This window comes from Cervus elaphus, chromosome X, assembly GCF_910594005.1.
Source record: "Cervus elaphus chromosome X, mCerEla1.1, whole genome shotgun sequence".
Taxonomy (NCBI): Eukaryota; Metazoa; Chordata; class Mammalia; order Artiodactyla; family Cervidae; genus Cervus; species Cervus elaphus.
Window position 1 is genome coordinate 31,832,372 of NC_057848.1, and position 24,900 is coordinate 31,857,271.

The 24,900-nt window shown below is 38.7% G+C and overlaps 1 protein-coding gene and 1 pseudogene across 2 annotated transcripts in view; one reads left to right on the top strand and one right to left on the bottom strand.

Annotated features, from left to right (window-relative positions):
- COL4A6 (collagen type IV alpha 6 chain) overlaps positions 1-24,900 on the bottom strand; it is a 325,810-nt gene that overhangs the window by 279,359 nt on the left and 21,551 nt on the right. The window lies entirely within an intron of this gene.
- LOC122691094 lies at positions 12,045-12,170 on the top strand (annotated as a pseudogene).

Below are 24,900 nucleotides of genomic sequence, written 5' to 3' on the forward strand. Positions count from 1 at the left end.
ACACTTTTGAGGTTTTTTTTTTTCTTTTTTTCTCAGTCACATTTTTTATTGTTGTTATAAACCTTGGCCTCTATGTTGGGCTTTGCAGTTCTGGGGAGTTTTCCCTTTTTTTTCTTTTCTCTATTTTTAATTTTTGAAATCTATTATTTTTTCTACATTTATTCCTTTGTTTGCTTTTCCTACTGTTATTTTCCCCTTGCAGATAATCTTTAATATATATATATATATATATCAGTTCAGTTCAATCAATATATATCAATTTAATATATATATATCAGTGGCTCAGTCATGTCCAACTCTTTGCAACCCCATGGACTGCAGCATGCCAGGCTTCCCTGTCCATCACCAACTCCCGTAGCCTACTCAAACTCATATCCATTGCATCGGTGATGCCATCCAACCATCTCATCCTCTGTCATCCCCTTCTCCTCCTGCCTTCAATCTTTCCCAGCATCAGAGTCTTTTCCAATGAGTCAGTTCTTTGCATCAGGTGGCCAAAGTATTGGAGTTTCAGCTTCAACACCCCTCTTTCCAAGAATATTCAGGACTGATTTCCTTTAGGATTGACTGGTTGGATCTTCTTGCAGTACAAGGGACTCTCAAGAGTCTTCTGCAACACCACAGTTGAAAAGCATCAATTCTTCGATTCTCAGCTTTCTTTATTGTACAGCTCAGTTGGTAAAGCATCTGCCTGCATTACAGGTGACTTGGGTTCAGTTCCTGGGTTGGGACGTTCCCCTGGAGATGGCAATATATATAAATCTTCTTTATCTACTTCTATTTAACTTTGCATATCTATTCTTTCTTTCCTCTCAACATATTTGCTAGTTTTATTTGCATTGCTTTATTCCCCAATTAGCACCTTGCTTTAGTTTTGTTTTCCAGTTTGTGCTTTAGTTGGTTTTGTTCTGGTAGATAAAGTTTTTGGTTTCCTTTGTTCACTGGGTCAATCTATTGTACTTCATTTTTGTTGGACTGTTTTGATTTTGCTTATGGGTGTATATGTATATGTGTATATTCAGTCACACTTTTTATTGTTGTTATAGACCTCTGCATCTATGTTGGGCTTTTGCAGTTCTGTGGAGTTTTCCTTTTCTTCCCCTTTTTTCTTTTTCTTCCATTTTTTTCCTTTTCTCTTTTTTATAATTTTAGCTTTTAATTTTTTAAATCTATTATATTTTTTATACATTTATTCCTCTCTTTGCCTTTCCTACTGTTCTTTACCCTTTGCAATTAATTTTTAATATATATAAATCTTCTTCATCTACCTCTATTTAACTTTGCATATCTATTCTTTCTTTCTTTTCTTTCTTTCCTTTCCTCTCAACATATATGTTAGTTTTGTTTTCATTGCTTTATTACCCAATTGGCACCTTGGTTGGTTTTGTTTTCCAGTTTGTGCTTTAGTCAGTTTTGTTCTTAACTGGTAAATATAATTTTTGATTTCCTTTGTTCGCCAGGTCGATTTACTATACTTTATTTTTGTTGGACTGTTTTGACTTTGCTCATGGGGGTATATATACACATATACATTCCATTATTTTAATTACTATTTGCCTGATTTTGTAACTGTCATTCATCTGGCATTCATCTTTGGTTTCTCGTTTTTGGATATTTGTTTTAATCTCACTTAATGCCATAACAAACCACTTGTGGAATCTTTGTTCCTGACCAGAATTCAAGCCCTGAGCCTCTGGAGTGGGAGCACCGACTCCAAGACCCTAGACTACCAGGGAACTAACCCTAGGGGGTATCAAATAGTGAGAACTCACACAAAGGAAAACACTGGAATACAAGACCCAGCATCACCCAACCACCAGTAGCACCCTGTGCAGAACACCTCATCTAAACAACAAACAAAACAAAAATACAAACCCAATCATCAGCAGACAGGATTACCACCTCACTCAGTCTTGCCCATCAGAACAAAAACAAACAAATAAAAACTCAGCACAACCTTACATAGACCACTGGACCAACCTTAGGAGGGCAGAAACCAAAAGGAAGAAAGAATTCAACCTTGAAGCCTGGGGAAAGGAGACCTCAAACACAATAACTTTTAAAAAATTAATGAAAAGGGAGAGAAATACTACACAAATGAAAGAACAAACTAGAAACACAGAAGTCCAAATAAATGAAGAGGAAATAGGCAAACTACCTGAAAAAGAATTCAGAATAATGATAGTAAACATGATCAAAAACCTTGAAAACAAAATGGAGAAAATGCAAGAATCAATTTACAAAGACCTAGATGAATTAAAGAATAAACATGCAGAGACAAACAACACAATTACTGAAATTAAAAATACTCTAGAAGGAATCAATAGTAGAATATCTGAAGCAGAAGAATGAATCAGTGAGCTGGGGGATAAAATGGTGGAAATAACTTTTGAAGAGCAGAATACAGTAAAAAGAATGAAAAGAGCTGAGGATAGTCTCAGAGACCTCTGGGATAATATCAAATGCACCAACATTCGAATTATAGGGGGTCCCAGAAGAAGAAGAGAAAAAGAAAGGGTCTGAGAAAATTTTTGAAGAGATTATAGTTGAAAATTTCCCCAGCATGGAAAAGGAAATAGTCAATCAACTCCAAGAGGCACAAAGAGTCCCATACAGGATAAACCCAAGAAGAAACACACCAAGACACATACTAATCAAACTAACAAAGACTAAACATAAAGAAAGAATATTAAAACAAGCAAGGGAGAAGCAACAAGTAACATACCAGGGAAACCCTGCTGATCTTTCAGCAGAAAGTCTGCAGGCCAGAAGGGAATGGCAGGATATATTTAAAGTACTGAAAGGGAAAAATCTACAACCGAGATTACTGTACCTGGCAAGGATCTCATTCAAAATTGATGGAGAAATAAAAAGCTTTCCAGACAAGAAAAAGTTAAGAGAATTCAGTACCACCAAACCAGCTTTACAACAAATGTTAAACAGACTAATATAGTCAAGAAATACAAGAGAAGAAAAAAGATCTACAAAATCAACCCCAAACAATTAAGAAAATGGCAATAGGAATATATACATCAATAATTACTTTAAATGTTAATTGCTTAAATGCTCCAATCAAAAGACACATACTGACTAAATGGATACAAAAACAAGACCCATACATATGTTGTCTACAAAATATCCACTTCAGACATAACGACACATATAGACTAAAAGCGAGAGGATGGAAAAATATATTCCATGCAAATGGGAGGCAAAAGAAAGCTGGAGTAGCAATCCTCATATCAGACAAAACAGACCTTAAAATAAAGAAGATTACAAGAGATAAGGAGGGACGCTATGTAATGATCAAGGGATCAATCCAAGAGGAAGACATAACAATTGTAATATCTATGCACCCAACAATAGGAGCACCTCAATACGTAAGACAAACACTAAAAGACATAAAAGGAGCAATTGACAGTAACACAATAATAGTAGGAGACTTTAACACCCCACTCATGCCAATGGGCAGATCATCAAAACAGAAAATTCATAAGGAAACACAAGTCTTAAATGATAAATTAGATGAGATGGATCTCATTTATATCTTCAGGACATTCCATCCAAATGCAGAAGAATACACCTTCTTCTCAAGTGCACATGAAACATTTTCCAGGATAGACCACATCTTGGGTCACAAATCAAACCTCAGTAACTTTAAGAAAATTGAAATCATATTAAGCATCTTCTCCGACCACAACGCTATGAGACTAGAAAATTACAAGAAAATTAGAAGAAAAAAAACTGTAAGAAACACAAATACATGGAGCTTAGACAGCATGTTTCCAAATAACGAACAGGTTACTGAAGAAATCAAAAGGGAAATAAAAAAATTTCTAGAAACAAATGACAATGAAAACATGACAACTCAAAACCTATCAGTTCAGTCACTCAGTCGTGTCTGACTCTTTGCGACCCCATGGACTGCAGCACGGCAGGCTTCCCTGTCCATCACCAACTCCTGGAGCTTACTCAAACTCATGTCCATCACATCAGTGATATCGTCCAACCATCTCATCCTTTGTCATCCCCTTCTCCTCCCGCCTTCAATCTTTCACACATTAGGGTCTTTTCCAATGAGTCAGTTCTTTGCATCAAGTGGCCAAAGTATTGGAGTTTCAGCTTCAGCATCAGTCCTTCCAATGAATATTCAGGACTGATTTCCTTTAGGATGGACTGGTTGGATCTTCTTGCAGTCCAAAGGACTCTCAAGAGTCTTCTCCAAAACCACAGTTCAAAAGCATCAGTTCTCCAGTGCTCAGCTTTCTTTATAGTTCAACTCTCACATCCGTACATGACTACTGGTAAAACCAAAGCTTTGACTAGATGGACCTTTGTTGGCAAAACCTATGGGATGCATCAAAAGCAATCCTAAGAGGGAAGTTTATAGCACTACAATCCTACCTCAAGAAACAAGGAAAACCTTGAATAGACAAGCTAACTTTACAGCTAAACAACTGGAAAAAGAAGAACAAAAGAAAATTAGTATAAGGAAAGAAATCATAAAGATCTGAGCAGAAATAAACAAAAAAGAAATGAAAGAAACAATAGTAAAGATTAATAAAACTAAAAGGTGGTCCTTTGAGAAGATAAACAAAATGGACAAGCCTTTAGCCAGACTCATCAAGAAAAAGGGGGAGAAGAATGAAATCAACAAAATTAGAAATGAAAAAGGAGAGGTAACAACAGATAATGCAGAAATACAAAGGATTAGAAGAGACTATTATGGACAACTATATGGCTATAAAATGGATAACCTGGAAGAAATGTACAGATTCTTAGAAAAGTTCAATCTTCCAAGACTGAACCAGGAAGAAAAAGAAATTATGAACAACCCTAGTACAAGCACTGAAATCAAACTATGATCAAGAATCTCCCAAAAAAACAAAAGCCCAGGGCCAGACGGCTTCACAGGAAAATTCTATCAAACACTGAGAGAAGAGCTAATGCCTATCCTTTTAAAACTTTTTCAAAAAATTGCAGAGGAAGGAACACATTCAAACTCATTCTCGAGGCCACCATCACCCTGATACCAAAACCAGACAAAGATAACACAAAAAAAGAAAACTACAGGCTGATATCACTGATGAACATAGATGCAAAAATCCTCAACAAAATTTTAGCAAACATAATTCAGCAAACCACCAAGAACCTCATACATCATGATCAAGTTGGGTTTATTCCAGAAATGCAAGGATTCTTCAATATATGCAAATCAATCAATGTGATACATCGTATTAACAAATTGAAAGACAAAAACCATATGATAATCTCAATAGATGCAGAAAAAGCCTTTAACAAAATTCAGCACCCATTTATGATTAAAATTCTTCAAAAAATGGGCATAGAAGGAACCTAACTCAACATAGTAAAGGCCATATATGATAAGCCTACAGCAAACATTATTCTCAATGGTGAAAAACCAAAAGCATTCCCCCTAAGATCAGGAAGAAGACAAGGGTGTCCACTTTCATCACTATTATTCAGCATAGTTCTGGAAGTCCTAGCTACAGCAATCAGAGAAGAAAAAGAAATAAAAGGAATCCAGATCAGAAAATAAGTAAAGCTCTCACTGTTTGCAGATGACATGATACTGTACATAGAAAAGATAGTATCAGAGAATTACTAGAGCTAATCAATGAAGTTAGCAAAATTTCAGGATACAAATTCAATACACAGAAATCACGGCATTTCTACATACTAACAACACAAAATCAGAAAGAGAAATTAAGGAATCAATCCCATTCACCATTGCAACAAAAAGAATTAAATATCTAGGAATAAACTAACCTAAGGAGACAAAAGAATTGTACACAGAAAATTATAAGACACTGATGAAAGAAATCAAAGACGACATAAACAGATGGGGAGAAATTCCATGTTCATGGGTAGAAAGAATCAATATTGTGAAAATGACATACTACCAAATGCAATCTACAGATTCAATGTGATCCCTATCAAATTACCAATGGCATTTTTCATAGAAATAGAAAAAAAAATTGTACAATTCATATAGAAACACAAAAGACCCCGAATAGCCAAAACGGTTTTGAGAAAGAAGAATGAAGCTGGAGGAATCAACCTTCCTGACTTCAGATTATACTACAAAGCTACAGTCATCAAGACAGTATGGTAGTAGCACAAAAACAGGAATATAGACCAATGGAAAAAGATAGAAAGCCCAGAAATAAACCCACCCACCTGTGGGTACCTTAGTTTTGACAAAGGAGGCAAGACTATACAATGGGGCAAAGACAGCTTCTTTAATAAATAGTGCTGAGGAAAACTGGACAGCTACATATAAAAGAATGAAATTAGAACACTTCCTAACACCATACACAAAGATAAATTCAAAATGTATTAAAGACCTAAATGTAAGACCAGAAACTACAAAACTCTTAGAGGAAAACATAGGCAGAACACTCAATGACATAAATCAAAGCAAGATCCTCTATGACCCACCTCCTAGAGTAATGGAAATAAAAACAAAAGTAAACAAGTGGGACCTGATTAAACTTAAAAGCTTTTGCATAGCAAAGGAAACTATAAGCAAGGTGCAAAGATAACCCTCAGAATGGGAGAAAATAATAGCAAATGAAACAACTGACAAAGGATTCATTTCCAAAATATATAAGCAGCTCATACAACTCAATGCCAGAAAAACAAACAACCCAATCAAAAAGTGGGAAAAAGGCCTAACAGACATTTCTCCAAAGAAGACTTCTGGATGGATGGCTAACAAACACATGATAAGATGTTCAACATCACTCATTATTAGAGAAATGCAAATCAAAACCACAATGAGATATTACCTCACAGCAGTCAGAATGGCCATCACCAAAAAGTCTACAAACAATAAATGCTGGAGAGGGTGTGGAGAAAAGGGAACACTCCTGCACTGTTGGTGGGAATATAAATTGATACAGCCACTATGGAAGACAGTATGGGGATTCCTTTAAAAACCAGGAATAAAACCACCATATGACCCAGCAATCCCACTCCTAGGCATACACTCTGAGGAAACCAAAACTGAAAAAGACACATGTATCCATCCCATTGTTCATAGCAGCACTATTTACAATAGCTAAAACATGGAAGCAACTTAGATGTCCATTGACAGATGAATGGATAAAGGAGTTGTGGTATATTTACATTCAGCCATAGAAAGGAATGCATTTGAGTCAGTTCTGATGAGGTGTATAGACCTAGACCCTATTACACAGAGTGAAGTGAGTCAGAAAGAGAAAGATAAATATCATATTCTAATGCACATATATGGAATCTAGTAAAATGGTACTGAAGAATTTATTTACAGGGCAGCAATGGAGAAACAGACATAGAGAATAGACTTATGGATATGGAGAGAGGGGAGGAGAGGGTGAGATGTAGGGAAAGAGTAATATGGAAACTTACATTACCATATGTAAAATAGATTGCCAATGGGAATTTGCTGTATGGCTCAGGAAACTCAAACAGGGCTCTGTATCAACCTAGAGGGGTGGGATGGGGAGGGGTGATGGGAGGGAAGTTCAAAAGGGAGGGGATATATGTATACCTATGGCTGATTCATGTTGAGGTTTGACAGAAAACAACAAAATTCTGTTAAGCAATTATCCTTCAATAAAAAAATAAATTAAAAAGAAAAAACATAATTATCCTTTGAGACAATTTCAACTATCAAAATTTATTGCCATAAAGTTGTACATAACATCCTTATTATATATTTTTAAAATAATTTTATTTATTTATTTTTGCTGTGCTGGTTCTTTGTTGCTGCATAGGCTTTTCTCCAGCTGCAGTGAGGAGGGTCTACTCTTCATTGCAGTGTGCAGGCTTCTCATTGCAGTGGCTTCTCTTGTTGCAGAGCACAGTCTATAGGGTGCATGGGCTTCATAGTTGTGGCATGTGGCCTCAGTAGCCGCGGCTCCTGGGGTCTAGAGCATAGGCTCAGTAGTTGTGGTGCACAGGCTTAGGTGCTCCATGGCATGTGGGATCTTTTCGTAACAGAGATCAAACCTGTGTCTCCTGCATTGTCAGGTAGATTCTTTACCACTGAGCTACCAGAGAAGCCTCGTTATTGTATTTTTGATATCTATTACATCTGTATTTTTGTCCTCTTTTTTAAAAAGTTACTCATATTGATTATTTGATTATGACTTTATTCTTCTGTCAGAGGTTTTCAGTTTTATTTTTCTTTTCAAAGAATAAACTTTTGATTTTAACAATGCTTTCCACTGCATCTTTATCTTCTATCTCATTAATTTCTGCTCATTTTATTCTATTTTCTTATAACTTCTTTTAAGGGCCTATACTATTAATTTTCAGCCTTTCATTGTTTTTTTTTCATTTATTTATATTAGTTGGAGTCTAATTACTTTACAATATTGTAGTGGTTTTTGCCATACATTGATATGAATCAGCCATGGATTTACATGTGTTCCCCATCCTGAACCCCCTTCCCACCTCCCTCCCAATCCCATTCCTCTGGGTCATCCTAGTGCACCAGCCCTGAGCACTTTTCTCATGCATCAAATAAGCATTGAACACTGTATGTTTTCTTCTCTATATACCTTTTACTATATCCCACAGTTTTGATATGTGGAATTTTAATAATTCAGCTTCAATGTTTAATTTGCATTTATGATTACTTTTTTAATGTGTGATTTTAATGTCTAAATGCAGGAGGATTAAAAAAAATTTTTTTGTTATTGATTAACTTAATTTCAATGTGGTTAGAAAACATGCTCTGTAGATATAAACTAAGATCATGGCATCTGGTCCCATCACTCCATGGGAAGTAGGTGGGGAAACAGTGGAAACAGTGTCAGACTTTATTTTTTTGGGCTCCAAAATCACTGCAGATGGTGACTGCAGCCATGAAATTAAAAGACGCTTACTCCTTGGAAGGAAAGTTATGACCAACCTAGATAGCATATTTAAAAGCAGAGACATTACTTTGCCAACAAAGTATTGATTTTGTTGGCAAAATCATAGTCAAGGCTATGGTTTTTCCAGTAGTCATGTATGGATGTGAGAGTTGGACAGTGAAGAAAGCTGAGCGCCAAAGAACTGATGCTTTTGAACTGTGGTGTTGGAGAAGACTCTTGAGAGTCCCTTGGACTGCAAGGAGATCCAACCAGTCCATCCTAAAGGAGATCAGCCCTGGGTGTTCATTGGAAGGACTGATGTTGAAGCTGAAACTCCAACACTTTGGCCACCTCATGCGAAGAGTTGACTCATTGGAAAAGACCCTGATGCTGGGAGGGATTGGGGGCAGGAGGAGAAGGGGACGATAGAGGATGATGAGATGGCGGGATGGCATCACCGACTTGATGGACACGGGTTTGGGTAGGCTCTGTGAGTTGGTGATGGACAGAGAGGCCTGGTGTGCTGCAATTTACGGGGTCGCAAAGAGTCGGACACGACTGAGCGACTGAACTGAACTGAACTGAATTCTGTTGTAATTTGCTTTAGGGCACAAGATGTGGTCAACTTTCATGTATGTTTCATGTGTGTTTGAGAAGAATGTATATTCTCTAATTGTTGGGTACAGTGTTCTATATATTAATACATTCATTATATCAAGGTTGCTAACTAGGTTGTTCAAATATTCTATAGCTTTTCTAATTTTTTATCTGCTTTAAGAATAGTGAAAGTGAAAGTCGCTCAGTCATGTCTGACTCTGAGACCCCATGGACTATACAGTCTATGGAATTCTCCAGGCCAAAATACTGGAGTGGGTAGCCTTTCCCTTCTCCGGGGGATCTTCCCAACCCAGGGATTGAACCCAGGTCTCTTGCATTACAGGCGGATCCTTTACCATCTGAGCCACAAGGGAAGCTGCTTTATGTATAATATTAATAACTGAGGGCAGTGCTTTGAAGTCTCCCTGTAAGTTGACAGATTTGTTCATTTCTTCTTGCATTAGTATTAAACTTTGCATTCCATTGTGATTAGTAGGTGATCTGCTACCAGTTTAACTGCAGTTCCTTTGTAAGTAATTTTCTGCTTTTAAGAACTTTTTGTTGATGGGTTCCTAGAAGTTTCAGTACATTTGCCTAGGTTAGGATTCTCTCTCACTCTCTTTCTCTTTCTAACCCTATCTTTCTATCTCTGTCTCTTTTTCCCTCATCCTGTTTGGTATATGTTGTGCTTCGTGAATATGCTGATTCATGTATTTCAGCAGTTCTGGAAAATTTTCAGTGATTATATCTACAAATAGTGCCTCTCTTCAATTCCCTCTACTCTTTCCTTCTGAGGCACTAATTAGATATAACGCAAGTGTTCACATTCTGTACTCTATCTCTATTTTAAAAAATATATTCTATCTCCTTGTATTTCTGTCTCTATTGTAGGTAATTCTTCTAGATTTTCTTCTAGCTTACCAGTTCTTTCTTCACTTATGGCCTGAGGTATTATTTTAACCAGTCATTACATTTCTTATTTCAATAAATGCATTGCTCATTTCTAATAAATAAGTTCTATTTAATTGGCTAGAATACAGGATTTCCACCAATGGAGGGGAATCTGGGAGCTTTCACGATAATGATTCAATAAATAAGCACAATTATTTTATTTTTAATAGACCAATTATATATACCTTATTTTAATAAAGAAAAATAATGACTTGTAGAACCATTTCATTTTTAACTTTTTAAATGTATAAACATTATTAATCCATTCCAATCAGAACTATAACATTAATCATCTTTATATACTTGACTTCCAGGAATTTACTTCCTTTGCTGATAACTCATAAACCTGATATAAGCTTAGTGCTTAATTATTGGCATCGGATGGAGGAGAGACAGAAGCTATCACCCTCAAATGGAGATTATCCTTTTCCCAGGTTTTCAGAAGAAACATTGACCAACAAACTACCAAAAGTTTTAGTTTTGTAGAAATTTTATCACTGAGTAATGGTGATTATCAATTCACCTCTTGTGTCATATGTGATGAGTGAAAAGGTTGAATGGCAGAAGCCCACTGAAGAACAATGGCTTCTAATTGCTCATTTGATCATATCCAAACTCAAAAGCACACTATTTAAGAATCTTTTATTTAGCCTTGTCTCATTATTGAGCCTTGTCTCAGTACCCAATACCTCATCTGGCAGGCATTTCCTAACAAATATAAATTCCAATTTCCCATCTATTGGCTCATGCTTAGCAATATGTGATGATTTAGTGATGTTGAAGTGAATGACACAGAACTGAACACTGGCCATATATCATTACCAATTTTTCAACACTGATCTCATTCCTTGTTTTCACCAAAAGTAGAGTTTGAGTCATTAAATTAATCCCACATATTTTGTTTTTTTTATTATATTTAAATCAGTCCTTTAGAGAAGTGTTTGCCAAATGCTCTTTTAACAGTAAGGTCCTCGCTCACCCCTACCCAAATCATTCACCCCCACACAGAGGAGAAATGAAGGTGCTCTAGTTAAGCATGCAGCTGGTGAAACATGTTCTAGTATGAGTGAGGTGGCTGCACAGCCTCTTCCTTGCAGCAGTCTCAATAGAGCTTCTCTGAACCCTGGCACTTTGAGGAACAGTTTGAAATCCAGTATTATCTTTAAGTATGTTGTAAAGTGCTTGAGGTCAGGGCCCTCTTATATTTAGCATGGACAGGAAACATTTGTTAAATATTAATGTTGTACCAGTGTTCTATTCTCAGATCTGTTCTTTTTATTCTATGTTTTCCTTGAGTAAGTACATCCATTCTCATAGTTTGAACTATCATCAGTATATCCATTATTTACACACACACACACATATATATGTATATATAGTTTTTCATTCAGTCATTAAGTTGTGATCCCATGGACTGTGGCACGTCAGGTTCCCTGTCCTTCACTATCTCCTGGAGTTTTCTCAGATTCATGTCCATTGATTTGGTGATGCTATCTAACCATCTCATCCTCTGCATATCTCAAGCATCAAATCTCTACCAAGAACTAGTACATCCAACTGTCTCATGGTTATCTCCACTTGCATGGATCAAGGGACACTGGGCATCTCAAATTTAAAACATCCAAAAATGCATGGGTTTGGATTTATGGCAGGCTCGTCCCCCTGGGCCTCTCATAATGCCAGAGCAAACGCGGCCCCGAACCATTGCCTGGCCTCTGCCAGTAGGCTGCAGGCACTGAAGCGGGTTGCACAGTGGAAAAGAAAAAAAATAAATAAATAAAACATCCAAAACTGATGTCAAGTCTCAGTTCAGTTCAGTTTAGTCACTCAGTCGTGTCCGACTCATTGCGACCCCATGAATCACAGCATGCCAGGCCTCCCTGTCCATCACCAACTCCCAGAGTTTACCCAAACTCATGCCCATCGAGTCGGTGATGCCATCCAGCCCTCTCATCCTCTGTCATCCCCTTCTCCTCCTGCCCCCAATCCCTCCCAGCATCAGGGTCTTTTCCAATGAGTCAACTCTTCACATGAGGTGGCCAAAGTATTGGAGTTTCAGCTTCAGCATCAGTCCTTCCAATGAACACCCAGGACTGATCTCCTTTAGGATGGACTGGTTGGACCTCCTTGCAGTCCAAGGGACTCTCAAGAGTCTTCTCCAACACCGTAGTTCAAAAGCATCAATTTTTCGGTGCTCAGCTTTCTTCACAGTCCAACTCTCACATCCATACATGACCACTGGAAAAACCATAGCCTTGACCAGACGGACCTTTGTTGGCAAAGTAATGTCTCTGCTTTTTAATATGTTATCTAGGTTGGTCATAACTTTCCTTCCAAGGAGTAAGTGTGTTTTAATTTCAAGATGTCAAGTCTAATTCCTCCTAAATCTCTCCCTCTTCATGTATTGAATCAATCATTGCCATCACTAGAAACCTAAGATGCAAGGTTTCCTGAGTAACTCATCTTTTTCTCATCCCATGTGCACCAAATAAAAAATATGATCAGTTTTATCTCCTAAATATCTCTTGTGAATCTGTTTTTTCCACTCCACTTCTACAATTCTTGTCCTGGTTCCTGCCCTTATCACTTTTTACTCACTGTACAACTCAGAAAACTGTCACCCAACCATTCTACTAGGCACCTAGTATCTACCTTTATGCTAGAATTTTCAAGCAGATCATTATCACTTAGATGATACAGTTCAGGCTGCCTATGTTATTCTAGATCCTTCTTGATCTGGCATTTGCCTATCCTGGGTTTGTTTTTCATTGATTTCTACCTGGCACACGGTGCTTTTTTAACACTGAAGTGTTTGGAGAGTTCCAAACACACCAGGCTGGCTTTTGCCTTGGTTTCTATGCTCAGTTCAGCAACTTCTGCTTTAGTCTTTCTTTCCATCTTCACCTTTTCCCCTGGAAAACTCTTTTCTATCTTTTAGAATGTCCTATGGAGACTTAATTAAGTGCTTCCCTCCTCTTTGCTTTCATAATATTATTTGCATATTTCAAACAGTGAAATTTGCTCAATCGTGTCTGACTCTCTGTGACCCCATGGACATACAGTTCATGGAATTTTCCAGGCCAGAATACTGGAGTGGGTAGCCGTTCCCTTCTCCAGGGGATCTTCCCAACTCAGGGATCGAACCCAGGTTTCCTGCATTGTAGGCAGATTCTTTACCATCTGAGCCACCAGGGAAGCCCAAGTAGAATGTTATGCAATACATGCAATGGAAATCTGTTTGTGTGTCTGTTTCCCCTGCTAGATATTTAACTCCTTGAGGGCAAGGACTGATCGTGGTGGTGGTAATGATTGTGGTTACAGGGTATTACGGAAAAAAGGAAGGCAAAAACCATCTCTGTAAGGAATGGCAGCCTAAATTTGCCTGCTGGATTTTTAAGTACAGGTGGTATTAATATACAGCTAATAATCATGTACAGATGAGAGTTGGACCATAAAGAATGTTAAGTGCTGAAGAATTGATGTTTTTGATTGTGGTGCTGGAGAAGATTGTTGACAGTCCCTTGAACAGCAAGGAGATCAAACAGTCAATCCTAAAGGAAGTCAACTCTGAATATTCACTGGAACAACTGATACTGAAGCTCCAATATTTTGGCCACCTGATGTGAAGAGCTGACTCATTGGAAAAGACCCTGATGCTGGGAAAGATTGAGGGCAGGAGGAGAAAGAGGTGATAGAGGATGAGACAGTTGGATGGCATTACTGACTCAATGGACATGAGTTTCAGAGTTTCAGCAAACTCTGGGAGACAGTGAAGGAGAAAGAAGCCTGGCGTGCTGCAGTTCATGGGGTCACAACAAGTCGAACATGACTTAGCGACTGAACAACAACAATCAAGGGTTTATGGCATCTGTGATCTTAGTGCCAGAAAACTCAATTCTAGCAGTGAATTATATGTAATCAAATGACTTTGACTATACTATGACTGCTAATGACTTTTAGATGGCTGCTAAAAGTAATTTTTACAACCAGAAACTGTCAAGCCTAAAATCAAATGTTTCTTGCCTCTCCTATGAGAGATTAATGCTAAATGCAAGCTCTTGGGAGGGCCCCAACCTGTGGTTTGAGAAGGAGGGCCAGTGACCTCTTAGTGACTGCTGAACAGGAGTAACTTGCTTTCCTGCTTTAGTGGATATTAAGTCCTTCAAAGTCTGAAGGTTCTAACTGAGAAGTTGAGAATCTCCTTACCTATGTAAAAGTTGGGACCCTCAATTAAGGAGATAATAAAAGAATATCAGTGTTGGATTAAATTGAGTGGAAGACCAAGAAGAAAATTTAATTTTATGTGGGAAGGGTTTTAGGGGTGATGGGATGTTCTTTCAAGTCCAGTGAAGTGAACTTGAATGTAATACAAGAAATAGTTTTTGAACATCTGCTGTCCTATAAAGAATACACAGATAAATAAAATATAGCCTCTGGGGACTTCCCTGGTGATCCAGTGGTTGGGACTCTGCACTTCTAATGCAAAAGGTGTAGGTTTAATCCCTGGTCAGGGAACTAAGATCCTGCATACTGTGCAATGTGGCCAAAAAAGTATCTATCTATCTATCTATAGCCTCTGTTTTTGAAGAGCTCATAATCTGCCAGACAAGACTTCACAGAAACTTAATCAGATGTCTAGACCAGTGCTTTCCAAACTGTGTACTATAGTACGGGTCCCCAAACCCAGGGCCATAGACTGGTACCGGATCATGGCATGTTAGGAACCAGGCCACCGCACAGCAGGAGGTGAGCAGCGGCCAAGCTAGTGAAGCTTCATTTGTATTTATAGTTGCTCCCAATCACTCACATTTCAGCCTGACTGCTGCCTCCTGTCAGGATCAGCAACAGCATTAGATTCTCACAGGAGCATGAACCCTACTGTGAACTGTGCATGCAAGGGATCTAGGCTGTGTGCTTCTCATGAGAGTCTAAAGCCTGATGATCTAATCAAGCATTATGGTGTGTTGTATAATTATTTCATTATATGGCACGATGTAATAATGGTTGAAATAAAGTGCATAATAAATGTAATGTGCTTGGATCATCCCCACCTCCCCACCCCATCTGTGGAAAAATTGTCTTCCATGAAACCAGTTCTTGGTGTCAAAAACGCTGGGGACCACTGTACTATAGAATCTAGAGTGAGTATTTGACAGAGATGGACATTTAAAATGAAGCATTTTTTGATGTTGTTAGAAACATTGGAAAAGGTGTTTCCTACCAAACAGAGAAGATGCAAGGACCTAAGGAATATATTGAATAATTCTATCACTATATGATTTAAGGAATTCAAGCAGATGCTGCTGCTGGTGGTGATCACAACAGTGCTAGTTAGTATATACTAATTGCTTGCTATGTTCCAGGCATTCTGAAAAATCTGCAAAATTCTGCAAAGATCTTTATATACAATATCTTATGTTCGCTCATAAGCTTTTTAGCTAGGTACTATTATACAAACAGGGAAACCATGGTTCAGAGAAGTTAAGTAGCTTACACAAGTCCATGCAAATTTTTTCTATTAATAATCTTTTAAGTGCTAGATTAGTTATTAAGACAAACTCTGCAACTATTTTTGATTACTACATCTATGTGAACTTTACTTTTTTTAATTGTGTGGAAAACAAAACACAAAACAAATTGGATTACATTGACAAAAGACTACAACTGTCATCCTTAACACCTAGTTTGATTTTTTGCACTGAACATATATATAAATATTATACACACGAACATATAAAATTTCAAACTAATAAAACCTTTATTTTAAAAACCTTTGTATGTTTTCCATATTATGGCTCTTTGTATGATTTTATGTGGGTGAAAAAGAGGTAAGTTGCTGTTCAACAAGTTTTGAAAAGCCACTTTTCTAGAGCATTTGAGGACTGCCCTTTGGGAATTAAGAAGAGATACAGCCTAACTGGAATATTCAGAATCTTTGGTCTCTATAACTGGGAACCTAGTGGTTGCAAGACCTAGCTTTTTAAGCAGTCTATATTCACAGAAGGCATAATCACCTTAGGTAGAAGGAACTTGGTCTGAGTTTGTAAGAAGAAGAATTTAGCAAACCCTTGTTCCTGGGCTGCGGCCCACAGAGCTTTCCAGAGACCTATTATAATGGCCACATTATAATATAAGACAGGAAGTTGCTATTTATTATTATAATAATTATAACAAAACTATGACATTGGGAACAACAACCAGCAATCAAGTGATTACTACGCTGGGCATGTGCTAAGTTGCTTCAGCCGTGTCCAACTCTTTGCGACCCCATGGACTGTATGTAGCCTGCCAGGCTTCTCTGTCCATGGAATTTTCCAGGCAAGAATACTGGAGTGGGTTGCCACTTCCTTCTCTAGGGGATCTCCACAACTGGGGGACTGAACCTGTATCTCCTGCATTGGCAGGTGGATTCTTTACCATTGTGCTACCTGGCACATTTATTATTATTACTATTTCATTTATTCCTCAAAACAATCCTAATATATGGGTGCCACTATTCCTATTTTGCCAGTGCAAAAATTCAGGCTTGAGCAAATGTGAAGGGGTTAAATTACTTCAACAAGTTCCCACTGTTAGGACGTAGAAGAGCTGCAATTGAACTGAGGTCTATTTAATACTACCTCCTGTGTTTTCACAACTATGACAAACCCTGCTGCCCCCAGTCAGCTCTGTAAAAGCTCCATTCTGCTGTTCTCTTTATAGGATGGGGAGGGAGGTGGAAGGGAGGTTCAGGATGGGGAACACATGTATGCCCATGGCTGATTCCTGTCAATGAATAGCAAAAACCACTACAATATTGTAAAGTATTTAGTTTCCAATTAAAATTTAAAAATTAATTAAAAAAATCAACATTGAAAAAACTGAAAAAAAAAAGTAGTAGGAAAGGATGGCAAAACATCAGGCAAAGAAGGGGGCTGGATACCAAATCTCGTGCTGAAAGCTATGACCCTTAAGCTCAGCAGCAGCACTGTATGGTAAAGGGCAGAGGACAGTCTTCATTTTTCCATTGAGTAGACAATGAGACAGCCCCAAACAATGTTTCCCCTGAACTGAGCATGATCAACCCTTCTGTGTATGTCAAGCAGCTCATTCCAGGCTTGTCCCCTGAAGTCTTCTCCCGGATCCTCCTCCTATCATCCAGGAGAAAGTTCCTTGGGGAAGGTGAGAAATTGAGAATAAGGAAAGAGTTTCCCAGTGGCTGTCAAGCATCAGCTCTGAGGGTGTTTGGAAATTGATCAGTATGTTTTATGAAGGTTCTGCATGCATACATAATTAATATAATTCATCAATAAATATATCTTCAATGACTGACTATCACAATATCATGGTCAATAAGACTTACTTTGCACTGTCCTAACAGAAGTCCCAAAATTCATGTTACTTTACTACTGCATATTTCCATTTTCTTGGTGACATTTGCATGAATAACTCAATTTCCATCTTGTATGAAAGACAAATGAGTGTGTGTATTTTTTTAAGCTTAGACAGAGAATGTTTTCTCCTAAACTAACTCTACACTGGGCCACCTAGGACAATATTTCCCAAACTTTTAATAACTGTTATCTGTCTAGACATCAACTCATACTAGAAAAGCAGAGAAAGCTGTCAAAGGGTAAAACAATCAACATCTGCAAAGATGAAGAATTTGGGCACAGTAGAGGTAGATTAAAAAGTAAATAAACTGCACTTCAAACAGTGATTAATGCACAAGAAAGATAAGCACAGAGGTGGGCTAAGTCAGGCACAGTAAATATCTTTTCTTAAAAATCTTGCCAGTAAATCATAATTACACACAGGATCATCAAGTCTTTTTGAGAAGGTACCTTTCACTTGGTAAGTGACTGCTGCTGCTGCTAAGTCGCTTCAGTCAATGTCCGACTCTGTGCGACCCCACAGACGGCAGCCCGCCAGGCTCCACTGTCCCTGGGATTCTCCAGGCAAGAACACTGGAGTGGGTTGCCATTTCCTTCTCCAATGCATGAAAGTGAAAAGAGAAAGTGAAGTTCCTCAGTCATGTCCGACTCTTCGAGACCCCATGGACTGCCGCTGACCAGGCTCCTCCGTCCATTGGACTTTTCAGGCAAGAGTACTGGAGTCGGTTGCCATTGCCTTCTCTGTTGGTAAGTGGACAGTGTCTTAAAAATATAACAAAACTACAGAAAAGATTGACGATTATAGTAAGTTCATGTTGCAATTTCCTCTGGCTGCCAATTGATAGGAAGTGGTAATTAGTTTTGGCTCCTCTGTGATAGGGAAGGAAGGTGTCTGAAATAATATAATGTTCATGTTCTGTGGGGCCTTGTGTACACATTCACTATTACGTGAGAAATTGGCTACAACCTTGTGAGGTGTACAGGGCAGATACTGTTATCACCATTTTGCAAGTGAAGAAATTCAGGAAGAACTGAAGTGAAATGCCGAAGGCCACAGTAGTAGGCCCAGAAGCCCTCCAATTGGTACCCAATGAGTTTCCACTACTCCCATCCCTTTGAAACAAACAAAGGTTAGATAAAAGTACTAGGTTATCTATGAATTTTAAAGAAAATTTTATATGAATGCAATTTATCTAGGATATTCTAATCTAATGGCAGAACAGAGATGTACTTCAATTGCCTTAGAACTGTAAGTACCTGAGACCTGTAAGTGCAGGGCACCTGTGCATGCCAGCATTGATCCTTCAGAACATTAAGCTTTATTTTAAAACCTGCAGGCATTTCAAGTGCATCCCTTTAGTTTCATTTTTTCCCTCCACTGCTACTGGGATGGAGGTGATGCTCAATGTTGAGGGCAGAGGTGGGATCAGAGGGAAAAAGAGAGATTTTTGGAGACCACGAATGTGAGGGGTTTCCCAGGTGGCTAAGTGGTAAAGAACCTGCATGCCAATGCAGGAGACACAGAAGACTCGGGTTTGACCACTGGGTCAGGAAGATCTCCTGGAGAAGGAAATGGCAACCACTTCAATATTCTTGTCTGTGAAATTCTATAGACAGAAGAGCCTGGCAGACTACAGCCCATGGGGTTGCAAAGAGTCGGACATGACTGAGCACACAGGCATGCATGCAAGGGAGGCCATAGCGGTGCCTGTTGTACTGGGGGCTGCATTTCACATGCTAAAGTAGGCATTTTCACAAAAGCACACCTAGGTCTTAATGAAGAGGAGCATGAGATAAGCCTTATCAGGGGAAAAAAACTCACAGGAATAACATTAATGTTTGTTTTAATAGAAAAGCAGGAAATGTGTTTTGGGACCCATCCAAAAGGCCGGCCCAGTAAAAGGAGTGAGAAATGGTGTCAGTAGATTTGTAGGCTTATCTAGCTTTCCCCAAACAAGCATTGCATGTAAATACTGGTTTATTACTACTCACTCTAATTATATTAGTTAGACGATCTGGCACAACTGAGGACAAACAAAGATTTATATTCTCTCAGAAATATCAGATGCAGGACAGTACACTGGCTAGAGTTTCTGTTAACATATCCCTCTCCCAAGAAGCTTGAGAACAGAGGTAGTCTCTTGCTGCTGAACATGTCTTAAGCCTACTGTGTGAAGGAGCATTCTGCTTAATCCAGCACTGTCATAAACTCAGAAAGGATGGGGAAGCAGAGGTGAGGGGCAAGGGTGCATCATTATCATAATGTGCCATGAGGGGCCATTTTCTGTGTGCAGGAGATCTGTGGAGGGATCTCACCATCCTATCCCTGTCCCCTGTGAGTGAAAAATGTGGCCTGCCGTCTCATCAAACAAAGGATGCTGTGGCCATCAATCTGTCAGTCATGACTTGCCCTGAAAGTGGACCTGAGGGAACTCAGGATGAAAACAAAGGGGCTGCCAAGCCCTCAGCCACTGTACCATCCCCAGTGGTGCACCTTGAGGGCACTCAGGATGGGAAACAACAGGATACTGGCCCTAGACAGCTAAGGTGCCTATCAAAGGAATGATTTCAGTGAACCCAGACTCTTGCATTTTCCCATACAAAGAAAAGCACTAAATCCATTAACTTAAAATATCTGGTTTTCTTTAATTAGCAGTGATAATCTTTTGATGTTCCAACTACTAAGTCTTTCTAGCCAAAATCCCTAAATATGCTGGCTCCTCCCTTACCTTTTTGGAGCAGTTCCTCAGAGCTATCCAAGAGGCTGCCTCCCCAGCTTGAGTCCTCAGGCAGTAAGCCAAAGGAACATAATTCTCAACTTTCAGGTTGTGCAATTTTTTTTTTTTAGTCGACACCCTACTAATTTGATAAAAACACTAAACTGACTTTGCCTCTCCTGTGACATTTTGGCACCCAACTACACTGAATGGAAAGGGTGCCCAGTTGACATAGGAAAGGCACCAGGATTCTGACAGCCAGTGTATAATGATTCCAATGGGTACACACCTGTTAGCTGAACAAAGGCATTTCCCTGATCCAGGAAATAAAACATTGAATTTCACGTTCAGCTAATTCAACAAAATTCTGGCACAATCAGTTTGCACAGCCTGGAGTACTGTGAAATTGACTTGGTATATGCGTGCCAAATAATCAAAGCTAGGGAAGTGGCTTTCTTTTGAAAGGTCTTCTTAGTCTTTGCTGGGCAGTGTATATCATTTGACACATCTGCTGTTGTTTGGGGAAACTGGAGGTTGGGAATACCTTCTTGTGGAATTTGTAAGAGTAGGTTATATACCCTGAATGTTCAGTAGTATTGATGGCATACAGGAGGATTGCTACGTCAGTTAAAGTAATATGAGGTAAAAAGACTTAATTTGGGATCATCATGTTAGGGAGTTGGCACCATAGTCCCACACAAAATTGTGTAAAGATGTGAATCTCCAAATGAAAGTACTAATGTTAAAGTTTGGGTGTAAAAAGATGATAGAGTTAACATTCACACATTTTAAAAGAAAAGAAATAGGCTATAAGATGCTTCCTTGGTGGCTTAGATGGTAAAAGAATCTGCTTGCATTGCAGAAGACCCGGGTTCAATCCTGCAGGAGACGTGGGTTTGATCCCTGGGTTGGGAAGATCTCCTGGAGAAGCGAATGGCTACCCACTCCAGTATTTCTGCCTGGAGAAACCCCATGAACAGAGGAGCCTAGTGGGCTACAGCCCATGGGGTTGCAAAGAGTTGGACATGACTAAAGCAACTAACACTTTCACTTTTTCACAGGCTAGAACTGAGTCAGTGGATTGCCTGGCTTACAAAGTTAATCATAACACTAGGGGCTAGGGTCAGTCTAGTGCATTCGAGCTGATTCAGGACCCCAAAGGGAAAAGATAACCACACCATGCTTATAGCAGCATTTAGGCAATTCCCACTGCTTTGCTGGAAACAGGATGCACTGGTTTTGCCTGGCTTCTAGACAGTTTATTCAGAGCTAATTTCCCAGCCTAGGTCCATGGCACTCTGGAGGTTCACAGAGGCTGAAGGCAAGGTAGGAGTTAAACATCTATTACTACTGGTTTTCAGGGACCATGTGGATAATATCTAATGGTTCTCACTGTGCAAAGCTCTTCACAACCATTACATCCTCAAGAGACACTAATTAAAGGTTTCATTCCCTCCCCATCTCATGTGTTACAAAATGCATGGGTTGAGGGTTAAATCTATGGCCAGCGCACCGAGCAAAGAGAAATTCATAGAGACATGGAAAATGCAGTGTATGACGATTTTTAATGGAACTCTCTAATCAAACCTCTCAGAGTTATGCTCAGTAGTCAGTGACTAATAGGTTGTGGAGGAAAAGATTATATTCAATCTGCCTGTTAACTACAAGACTTTAATCAATTTCAGTGGAAAATGCTCTGAAGCAGAAAGAAATATAATAGGGCACTGACCTAATCTCTCAGAAGGCTCAGTGCCACTTTCTCTTTTCTCTCCAACTGGGGAGATGCATTAGCTGAGACCATTCCTAAGTGTATTCTACATCAGTGCTGAGGAAGAAGAGGGCCATCTTGCTCAATGAATCACACATATCCTTAGCTACGAACTGCTGGAAGCTGGCTCTCCCAGTATAGTTGTATTTCATCACACCAGAGCATCTGGAGGGCCTCGCTGAGGGGTTGTGGCAAGCCCGAGGGCTCAAAGTTCTGCCCTCTTCTCTAAGAAAGCCAATAAAATCCTACCTCTAGCATACAGCATGATGAAAACAAAACACATCTTTGAGCCAGATTTGGACTATGGGTCACCAGTTTGTAACCTCTAGTCTAGACTGTAATTATTAGAGGATTTTAAAGAAAAGGAAGATTAATGGAGGCCAGAATGGTAAAAGCATGCTTTACAGAAGTAGTGCAGTTTGAATGGACCTTGGCAGGTGAGTAGGATTTCTCTTCTTCCAACTATTTTGTTTCATGTAAACATACTTTTGAAAGGCCTACAAACAACACCCATCCCCACACAATCACCATTCTCTATCCGCACATATCTATATCCCCATCAATTTAGAATCAGGAATACATATCCTTTTTCCCACCTATGATATTTATCAAAGAAGGAGGGAAATTGGTTCACCATCTTGCAACTCAAATTTATAAGGAAACTTTCCTGATTATCTTCTTCCCAAATGGGCTCTCCCCTCAACCACCCCAACTGACTACTCTAGGACTTAATGTCTGTACCATTTATTTGGTTCACAGAAGAGACTTGAAATAAAATAAAATAAAATCTCTTCTTAAGATGGGATATATCAAGTCACAGGATGGACAGAAAAGCAAATAATGTGGGATTGTTGGAAGACTGCTGAATTCAGGTTGTAGCTGTGTGAATGAGTTTTCTACTTAGGAGCCAGGTGACCACTTAAAATCAGTTAGCTTCAGTCCCTTTCATATATAAAATGGATATAATAATTCCTACCTCTCTCATATTAACTGCTGAGTGTGTGCTAAATCGCTTCAGTCGTGTCCGACTCTGTGATCCTATGGACTGTAACCCGCCAGGCTCTTCTGTCCATGGGGATTCTCTCGGCAGGAATACTGGAGTACATTGCCATTTCCTTCTCCAGGGGATTTTCCTGACTCAGGGATCGAACCCAAGTCTCTTATGTCCCTGCATTGGCAAGCAGGTTCTTTACCACTAGTGCCATACAACTGCTGAGGAGCTCAACTCAACATATGAGAGCCCTAAACACAAGTGTAAAAGTAATGTCGTCATTATTATTCATCAATCCAGCCTGTGAGAATGGGTTGTTTAAAGTTCACTCTGGAAGAATGAACAATCTTTCTATTTACGAGTTGTAAAAAGCAACTCTCATTACATATTATTTATTATTCCTAGTAGCCTTGCATGACAAGAATTTATAAGGAACACATTTTGAGCTGCACATGGGAGATAAGATTTATATAAAGATAAGATTTATATGAAGAATATCTGACTATATTGTTCAGGCACCTCTTGAGAAATAATAACAATGAAAACCAAAGAGAGTAAGCTAATAAACACAAGTAAAGGCAAAGTAGCCAGTAATGCTGAAAGAAAGGAAGGTGATTATCCAGGGGAATCCAGGCCAAAATACCTATCATAGAACTATGAGCCCACAGATGTGAAGTCTTCATTGTAAGTAAATGTTTGGCTTGGGCATCTTCCTAGCAACCATTTACACATTCTTTTTCATTTTTCTTCCCTTTCCTTCCTTACTCCCACTGATTGGGTAGTGCAAGTTAATGGTTAAGAATGGGAGACTTGGGTTTAGTGAGACCTTAGTTTAAATCCCAGTTTTGCCATTTGCTTTTCTGAGTCTCAGATATCTCATTTGTAAAATGGGATGATAATAGAAATTAAGGCACAGAGTCTCCCTAGTAGTGATCCATGCTCCAACATGATCCTTTACCTCTTTAAAAGTTACCCTGGCCAACAGCAATCAGAGCAGAAAAAGAAGTAAAAGGAATCCAGATAGGAAAAGAAGAAGTAAAACTCTCACTGTTTGCAGATGACATGATCCTCTATATAGAAAACCCTAAAGACTCTACCAGAAAATTACTAGAGCTAATCAATGAATATAGTAAAGTTGCAGGATATAAAATTAACACACAGAAATCCCTTGCATTCCTATATACTAACAATGAAAAAACAGAAAGAGAAATTAAGGAAACAATACCATTCACCATTGCAACAAAAAGAATAAAATACTTAGGAGTATATCTACCTAAAGAAACAAAGGACCTATACATAGAAAACTATAAAACACTGATGAAAGAAATCAAAGAGGACACAAACAGATGGAGAAACATACTGTGTTCATGGATTGGAAGAATCAATATTGTCAAAATGGCTATTCTACCCAAAGCAGTCTATAGATTCAATGCAATCCCTATCAAGCTACCAACGGTATTTTTCACAGAACTAGACCAAAGAATTTCACAATTTGTATGGAAATACAAAAAACCTCGAATAGCCAAAATAATCTTGAGAAAGAAGAATGGAACTGGAGGAATCAACCTGCCTGACTTCAGACTCTACTACAAAGCCACAGTCATCAGGACAGTATGGTACTGGCACAAAGACAGAA